This window comes from Solanum dulcamara, chromosome 11 (genome assembly GCF_947179165.1).
Source record: "Solanum dulcamara chromosome 11, daSolDulc1.2, whole genome shotgun sequence".
Taxonomy (NCBI): domain Eukaryota; kingdom Viridiplantae; phylum Streptophyta; class Magnoliopsida; order Solanales; family Solanaceae; genus Solanum; species Solanum dulcamara.
Genome location: NC_077247.1, coordinates 42,446,180 through 42,455,304, shown reverse-complemented (window position 1 = coordinate 42,455,304; position 9,125 = coordinate 42,446,180). Strand labels below are relative to the sequence as shown.

Below are 9,125 nucleotides of genomic sequence, written 5' to 3'. Positions count from 1 at the left end.
AGGAGGAGAAGACAAGTTGAGCAACTTGTCAACTTGTTAATTAGTGGATTTAGAAATGGACATTCACTATTCCTTGTAAATAAATAAATTTTATGTAATAAACCATGTATTAATTATAATATTTACTTTATTTCCTTTTGGAGAAAAATATAGATATGCCTCAAATTTTGTTTGGATCAATGATCAATCACAAGTTTCCGTTGCTTTGAGCTATATTTTTAGAAGGTAACAAAAAGGGTAAAATTTTTATTTTTCTTAAAATATTTAGTATTTCAAAACTTGAATTTGTTGCATTTGATATTTCTGGAAAAAGCTACTCATCATGGGTACTTGATGCCGAAATTCATTTAGAATCAATGGGTCTGGCAGACACCATCAAAGATAAAAATACGTTATCTAGACAAGACCATGCAAAAGTGTGGCTACAGAGGACACTCTAAGGAACAATGTTTTAAAGTGAAAGGGTATCCAGTTGGATGGAAGTCAAAGAAGAAAAGAGAACAGTCCAACTCAAACTCATATGCTAATCAGGTTGAAGTTACAAGCTCACAGTCCAATATTGATGCACCTACAACATTCTTTACACAGGATCAGTATCATTAGATCCTCCAACTGCTAGCCAAGGGAAGTGAAAATGGAGGAGACCACTCAGCTAAGGCAGCTACTGCAGGTAGTGCTTTATCTGCTTTAGTGTCTAAATATGTAGATAAAAGCTGGATTATTGATACTGGTGCCACAAATCATATGACCTCCAAGACTGAGCTACTACATACTTGTCACACAACACCATCTTCTGAGAGAAGACAAGTACTCTTACCCACTGGAAAGGTTACATCAGTCTCACATATTGGAAGTACTCGAATTCTTGATAATCAACTTATTAGCAATGTTCTGTTTGTCCCAGACTTCAAGTGCAATCTCCTTTCTGTCTCACAACTCACCAAAGAACTCAATTGTATGGCAGCCTTCTTTCCTGACTTCTGTGTTTTTCAGGATCTCTTCAGTGGTCGGGTCAAGGGGATTGGTAAAGAGGATCAAGGACTCTACATTCTGAAGGAAGATGATCTAAAGGCAGCAGTCAAGCATGTAGTCCCTGTGGTCTCTACAAGGAGCAATGTTACCTCAGTTTGTAGCTCAGCTTCAGCCACTCTTTGGCATCTAAGACTAGGCCATGTTCCTATAGATGTAATAAAAAAATCTTCTACTATTGAAGTATTAGACAATGAACATCCTGCTTGTACTGTTTGCCCCCTTGCTAAGCAAACTAAACTTACTTTTCCTATAAGCACTCATGTCTCACATGCTATATTTGAGCTGGTTCACTATGATATTTGGGATCCCTACAAGGTTCCCACTCATAATGGGAAGAAGTAATTTGTGACTGTGGTAGATGATTATTCCAGGTTTACATGGGTCTTTCTTATAGCTTCTAAGGCAGATGCCATTATAGTGCTAAAAGATTTTTTTACACAGGTCCACAACCTCTACTCCACCACTGTTAAAACTCTGAGGACTGATAATGGAAGTGAATTCTTCAGTACTGCTTTTCAGGCCATGCTGTCTATTCTGGGAATTCGACATCAGAGTACCTGTGTATACACACCTCAACAAAATGGTGTTGCTGAGAGGAAGCACAAAACCATCCTGGAGATGGCCAGGGCACTCAGGTTCCAATCCTATGTTCCTTTAAAATTCTGGGGTGAATGTGTCACCACTGCAGTCTATCTCCTTAACAGAGTACCCTCCAAGTTGCTCCAGTATAAGACTCCATTTGAACTACTCCACTTTTATCCCCCATCCTTAGCCCACATTCGAGTCTTTGGATGTCTCTGCTATACCTCTTGTCCACATATTCCTCACAAATTTTCTCCAAGAGCCATTCCAGTTGTTCTTATGGGCTACTCCTCTTCACAAAAAAGGCTATCTGTTGTATGATCTGCACTCTAAGTCCTTCTTTGTTAATAGGCATGTTGTCTTCAAAGAAGACATATTTCCCTTCAAGGATGTACAGATCTCCCCTAATCCCATATTCCCTGCCCTCACACTCCTAGAGTCTCCTTCCCCTCCTAGACTAACACCCATCCCTCCTTCTTCTTCTGCCACACACCCTGATTTTGACCCACCTCTCCCTCCAACTCCTTCACCTGATGTATCCCTGCCTCAAGCTACTCCTGTTCCTCCCAGGAAATCCTCCATACCTAGTAGGACTCCCTCTTGTCTTCAAGACTACATCACCACCCCTGCAACTAACCCCTGCTCTTTTCCCATTGCTGCTCAAATCTCCTATGCTCATCTCTCTCCCTCTTACAGCTCTTGTCTTGCTGCCTATTCAGCTATCTCTGAGCCAACCTCCTATAGAGCTGCCTCCCTTGACCCCCAATGGGTCCAAGCCATTCAGTTAGAGATTGATGCCTTAGAGGCTAATCATACATGGTCCTTAGTTGACTTGCCTCCTGGCAAGAAACCTATTGACTGTAAGTGGGTTTACAAGATTAAATATCAATCTACAGGTGAGATTGAAAGACTGAAAGCTCGACTGGTGGCCAAGGGATTCAATCAGCAGGCTGGTTTGGACTATAATGAAACCTTCAGCCCAGTTGCAAAGATGGTCACTGTGAGAGCAGTTGTAGCTCTTGCTGCTTCTAGGGGCTGGTTTATCCATCAGATGGATGTCCACAATGCTTTTCTCAATGGAGAATTAGTGGAGAAAGTGTACATGACTATTCCTGAAGGGTTTGCTAGACAGGGGGAGTCCTCTACCAAAGTCTGCAAACTCCATAAATCTTTGTATGGGCTCAAACAAGCCCCCAGACAGTGGAACTTGAAGCTGACTGAATCCTTGTTGAAGCTGGGCTTTCACCAAAGTCATCATGACTACTCTCTATTTACCAGGCAAGTTGACAGTGATATACTTGTGGTACTAGTCTATGTAGATGATCTGCTAGTCACTGGGAGCAACACAAGGTTAGTAGAGGCCACAAAAAGAGATCTGCAAAACCAATTCAAAATGAAAGACTTAGGTGAGCTGAAGTTTTTCTTAGGCATTGAGTGTGCCAAATTCAGTCAAGGAATTCATATGTCCCAAAGGAAATATGCTTTGGAACTGATTGCTGAATGTGGCCTAGGAGGAGCTAAATCTGCAGGAATACCATTAGAGAAGAATAAAAAACTTACATCAGTGAAATATGATGAACTTATTCCATCTGAGAGCAGTGCTGATGATCACCTACTGCAACAACCTGAAATATATCAAAGACTTGTGGGCAGACTCTTGTAGCTCACCATGACCAGATCTGATATAGCCTTTCCAGTCCAAGTACTGAGCCAGTACATGCATAATCCCAAAGAATCACACATGGAGGCAGCACTTAGAGTTGTCAGATACCTTAAGGAAGCTCCAGGTCTTGGACTACTAATGCCATCTGATCAGACAAATGCACTAACTGCCTATTGTGATTCAGACTGGGGAGCTTGTCTTGAAACAAGAAGATCAGTTACTGGATATCTGGTAAAGTTTGGTGGAGCCTTGATCTCTTGGAAATCAAAGAAACAAGAGATAGTGTCCAGGAGCTCAGTTGAGGCTGAGTTTAGAAGCATGGTCAACTGTGCAGCTGAGGTCACCTGGCTGGTAAGCTTGTTCAAAGAACTAGGAGTTCCCATTGAACTTCCTGTAAATATGATATGTGACAGCAAAGCAGCAATCCAAATTACTGCAAATCCTATCTTCCATGAAAGGACCAAACACATTGATATAGACTGTCATTTTGTAAGAGAGAGAATATGTCAAGGAATGCTGAAAACTAGCTTCATTCATACCAAGGACCAACTAGCTGATATTCTCACAAAAAGCTTAGGTAAAACACAGCATCAACAACTACTGAACAAACTTGGTGTATTGAATCTCTTCAAACCATGAGCTTGAGGAGGAGTGTTAACCATAGTTGGTAGTGGCAAGCAATCATGGTTAAGAAGTTGTTAGAATTAGTTGGGAGTTAGTTATAATTTGTTAGATTTAGTTAGAAAGTTGTTAGTAACTGAATTAGTTACTGAGTATATTTGTACAAATACTCAATACATTACTATGTACAAAAAGGATAGTATATAAGGGTGCAAGACCCTTCTGATGAAAATACACAATTCATTTTACAGATTTTTCTTTCTCTCTCTATACTTTTCTCTTCCTTCTCTCTACACTTCATCTCTTCACTTCTTCATCTTCTCTTCTCTGTTCTGCAGTCACTGTGTTCTTCACCTTCGTTGCCTTCTTTGCTTCTATTTACTGCTTGTAAAGACTCTATTGATGGAGTCATCACCATGATATTTCTCCGCCACCATCTTGATAAGGGGCTAAAATTATAATATCTCACATTAAAAGACCCCCTTACATTGTGAAAAAATTTAAAAGAAAGATATGACCATCTGAAGTTGGTCATGCTTCCACAAGCATGTCATGATTGACTAAATGTCATGACCCAACTCCGTGGGCCATGACTGGTGCCCGAGTTGGACACCCATACGTACCCTTAGCCCCACTTAGTACATCACTCGAATAAACATAGGTAATGATCAGAAGGGATCTCTAAATAGATATAATGCACGAGGGCCGATAGGCCATCACGAAATACAAAAAACCCAAAACATATATACAAAACCCACATCTCATGTCTACAGACCTCTACAGAATGATATCCTAGTCATATGACGGGACAGGGCCCCGCCATACCTTGAACAACATATATATATATATATATATATATATATACACAACAGAAAGTGTCAGTACCAAAATAGGGCTCCGAACAAAGGAGCACTGTCGACCAACATGCTGGATGTCCTAAGCGAGCGGATCAACAAACCAATCATCTGTACCTGCGGGCATGTAACGCAGCCCCCGAAGAAAGGGGGTCAGTACGGAAAATGTACTAAGTATGTAGAGCATGAACTGTAATAAGTAAAGTTATTTCCAGAGCAGAAAGTGCAAAAATGAGCAAAATATCCATAAATATCAAATGCTTATTAAACCACATATAATGGGTTGTAATAAGTAAAGTCATTACCGCGATAGAATGTACAAACTGAGCAAAATATCCGAAGATATCAAATGCTGATCAAAACCTCCAATAATGTATACAGAAAAACATATGCCATATCCGGCCCCATTATGGGACTCGGTGAACAAAGTGTGGTTGCCCTCCCATCATCGGCACCACGGCACAGCATAACACCAGAGTAGGGAATATCTCCGTAACAAATCATATCATATCAGATGGCCATATCAAATCATATCATATCATATCACAAACATATATGTACATGGCACAGCATAACTCCGTGGCATAATATTTACCACCCCATGGTACATGTCATACCTTCCCCCTCACGTCGGGACACGGCGAATAATGCAGAGAAATACGCACGAAAACATATCCTGGCCCAGGCTCAGTGAAGGAAGCATTGAGGCATCCACGAGTGGAGTAGTGAGAAACTATATGCAATTTAAATCATATTTAAGACTCAATGGAATAATCAAAATGAGTTATCATTTAAAAATCGAGACGAGACTCATGTCAAATACCTTTCGAAAGTTACCCTGGATTATATCAGAATAAATCTTCTGGAATCATATAGATGTATCGAAGCATAATAAAATGCCTTTTGGAAATCAAGGAATTGGCCATCCTAATGGCTCTAGGAATAGGAACCTCTTTGAAATTATATAAAAGTCATATTTTTGTTTCATAAATACCATACCAAAACAAAGATTAACTTTACATACTTATGTCAAAACATGAAAATCGAAAGAATATGCTTTACATACTTATGTCAAAAACATGACAAAAGAAATAAAGGTTTTACATACTTATAACAAATACATGCCAAAAGAAGAGAAAGTATAAGCTTTACGTACTTATGACAAAGACATGCCAAAGGAAAGAAAGGTTCGCTTTACGTACCTCTTACGAATTACTCTTAACTATGCTCGCCTCGTCGTCTCTTGAACCTATTTAACATGAAATTAATACTAAGGTTAATAAACTTTCACTTTCCAATTTCCAACTCTACACCCAAGTAACCATAGGAATCATTTCCTTATCTATGTCTCTCGACTAGTTTATTACTAGCTCCGAATCTACCGAAAATCGGGCAGCATCTCCCCTGTAACTTGAACATCCCCGAGTTTTCAACTCGGCCACCATGTCAACAACCATACCAACAACAACATCCAGCAGCATGTATACAAGTAAATCACTTCAACTTTACACAATACAAGCTCTATACAACTCATTCCAAACTACGGTACCAAAATAGAGTTTTTAACCTTTATTTCGTAAAATATGTAGTCATACCAAACGGAGGGTTGTGTGGCTGCAACCAGCAGCACCCACATCCATTTTTGAGTACTTTAAAATCCCTGAAACATGCAATTAAACCACCACCAAACTGCAGCACCACAACAACAACACACTACGCGACTTCGATTTAACTACTACGACTTCCATTTAGTTTGTTTCCAACGTCAAACATCCTTATACATTTTTTTCCACTTCCAGCATATTTTAAGACATGTAATATACTTCATAACATCATCATAAAGTCCAGTTCAAAACAGAAAACTTTACCTTTCCCGAAATTCACCAAAACTCGCTAAAACTTGCCTCAAAATTTCCTTTAGCGCAGCTGAAACTTAGGAACTGTTTGGTAACGTTTTGGGCTGCCTCAAACCATAAAATTTCATTACTAACATATTCATAACATCATGGTATATCTCATATAATTAATTCTTGGAACGGAATTGGAGAACTTACCTTTTTCTCCTCCCAAAATCGTAGCTCTTTCCTTGTTTCTAGCCTAAGTTTCTCTTCTCCTCTCTTCTATTGTTTTTTTTCCTCTTGTAATTCCGTTTTGTTTCTCTTGAAATCTCTAGATGATTATGGAAATTAATGAGTCATAAGACTCATATATATATATACATCTTTAGGGGTGACACATGTCATCCCCTAAGTGGTGACACATGTCAAGCTCTAAGTGGCGACACATGTCAAGATCTAAGTGGTGACACATGTCAAGGTTTCATTGGTCCAACACACCCCTTTTCTCCAATCATGGGCTGCCATGTGGCATGTGGATCCCACATGAGTCTTCTTGAAGACTTTGTGAAATTCCTATTTTACCCCTAGCCTTTCACAATATTACCATAGGCCACTTTGCGAATTTTCCTTTTTGCCCTTTGCCATTTCCAATATTTCCACACTATTAATGATCATAAATAATATTCATATCCAACTTGTATATTAAATAAATTTTGGAAGATGTTCATTTCCTTAACTTTACCACGGCTACCTTAAAACATCCAACCGTATAAAATACGGGATATAACATCCTCCATGAGAAATTCCAAATTTTGCCCCTTACATTTTCTAATATTTCCAAGTTGAAATTTCAATTTAGTCATAAGAATTTTGTATCCAACAAGATCAACCATAGCGTTTCCCTTGACTTATTACCGTTATCCCGAAATGCCCTAATGTTCAAAATACGGGTTATAACACTAAACTTGCGATTAATGGATTTTAAAAATATAATTAAATATAATTCTGCCTTGTTTAGAATTATAACTTAGTTAAATTTATGCGGAGATGAAATAACTGAGCAAGATAAACTCAAAAAAATATACTTCACATTTCCACCCGCGAATATGCTCCTACAACAGCAATATCGCAAAAATAATTTTAAAAAATATTCTGAATTACTATCTCACCTTCTTATTGCTGAACGCCACAATGAACTATTAATGAAAAATCATGATAGTCGATCTGTTGGTTCTTTGTCACTCCCTGAAGTGAATTAGACAAATTATAACCAACGCGAAAGAGGCCATGGGCCCAGTCATGATCGTGGTCATGATCGAAGAAAAAATTATAATCATGATGCTCGGCTGACACCGAGAAATGATCAATAATATAAAAGTTAGAGTAAAAGGCCAGAAGCTTTACCAAAGAAAAATTTATAAAGTGTATGTCATAGATGTGAAGGTATGGTGCACTGGTCGCGACTTGCCGGTTATCAAAACGCTTGGTTCAGCTATATCGGGCGTCCTTGAAAAGAGCAGAAAATAATCCAGAGACAAAATTTATCTTTGAGGATAATATTGAGCCTATGCATCTGGGTGCAACTGATTTCTTTAATTTTTTTAGAAAAAAACATTTTTTATTATTATTTTATTTTATCTATACTAAATATTATGTGTTGTATTTTTTCTAGTAAGATTTTAATGAGACACATTTTACGTGGACATCCAAGGAGGAGTGTTAAGGAATAGTGAATGCCCATTTCTAGATTCATTAATTAGCATAGTGGATGTCCATTTCTAGATCCACTAATTAGCAAGTTGACAAGTTGCTCAACTTGTCTTCTCCTCCTATTATTATATACATATGGTCATTCTTGGTATGTAAAAGAAAACAGAACACAAAGAAAGCATAGAATATACATACACAATAATTCCTTTTTTCTCTCTTCTGTTCTTTCTTTCATACACTATCTTTCTGTCTAATTAATTGTTAAGTTAGTGTGTTTTATAACAGTGAAAGAATAGTGAAAAGAATAGTTGGAGGGATTTTTCCCTGTAGTATTCATTTCTCTATACATATTAGATTTTTTAGGAATCACATAGTGTAGATGACTAATTACTATTTTTTTTTATCCTGTTTCAATTTACAGAATTTTTTTAAAAATATGGTAATTTGGATATATTAATTTAGTAATTTGGATACATTAATTCAGTAATTCGGATACATTAATTAGAATTTTATGTATCAGCAGGTAACATTTAAAGCATGATATATTGAACATAGAGATAATTTATGAATCAGAATTTATGTATCTGGATTACCGAATTAATGTATCTAAATAAAAAAAATTGAATTTTATGGACGAAAATAATGAAAAATATAATAAAATAAAAGAGTGTAATTAAATACTTTTTACTTATTTGTACACTAGAAAGCTGCATAAAGAATAAAAAATTATTTGATCTCATACACCTATCCAACTCTTATTTGTTGGTATGTGACTGAAAATAACAAACTAATATATTTTCACGTGACTCAGCACATGATAGAAAA

General features: G+C 37.5%; 1 long non-coding RNA gene across 1 annotated transcript; it reads right to left on the bottom strand.

Annotated features, from left to right (window-relative positions):
- Nucleotides 1–4,130: 4,130 nt before the first annotated feature.
- Nucleotides 4,131–6,924, bottom strand: LOC129874260 (uncharacterized). Its single transcript, XR_008762859.1, has 4 exons — nucleotides 6,807–6,924; nucleotides 6,621–6,712; nucleotides 5,955–6,001; nucleotides 4,131–4,869 (listed from the first exon to the last, which is right to left on the bottom strand). It is a non-coding gene; the product is annotated as an uncharacterized LOC129874260 (long non-coding RNA).
- Between the last annotated feature and the right edge of the window lie 2,201 nt (nucleotides 6,925–9,125).